This window comes from Gavialis gangeticus, unplaced genomic scaffold (genome assembly GCF_001723915.1).
Source record: "Gavialis gangeticus isolate Ggan-Ray unplaced genomic scaffold, GavGan_comp1, whole genome shotgun sequence".
NCBI classification, from domain to species: domain Eukaryota; kingdom Metazoa; phylum Chordata; order Crocodylia; family Gavialidae; genus Gavialis; species Gavialis gangeticus.
The window spans coordinates 86,764,184-86,764,394 of NW_017729025.1; the positions used below are offsets into that span (position 1 = coordinate 86,764,184).

Genomic DNA, 211 nt, shown 5'->3' on the forward strand with positions numbered 1-211 from the left:
GTCCGCCGCTCCCCAGCGCCGGAGCCGGCCCCCGGGGCCGAGGCTGCCCGCATCTTCTGGATCGTGCAGGTGGGCCGGGCCGGCAGCGGGGCGGGGGGAGCAGGAGCCGGACAGGCCTGGGCAGGCCGCGGGGTTGCCTCGCAACAGCAAAGCCACGCCCGCCTGTTGGGTAGAGCGGGCTCCCCCCACGCCCGGGGTAGACATGCAGTCA

At 76.3% G+C, this 211-nt stretch overlaps 1 protein-coding gene across 1 annotated transcript in view; it reads left to right on the plus strand.

The window, feature by feature from the left end:
- Positions 1 to 6: 6 nt before the first annotated feature.
- The window catches only part of TMEM62 (transmembrane protein 62), a 47,928-nt gene continuing 47,723 nt past the window's right edge, over positions 7 to 211 (plus strand). The window contains exon 1 of the mRNA XM_019519094.1: positions 7 to 69. The gene's annotated coding sequence lies outside the window, so the exon portion shown is untranslated. The remainder of the gene's footprint in view (positions 70 to 211) is intronic.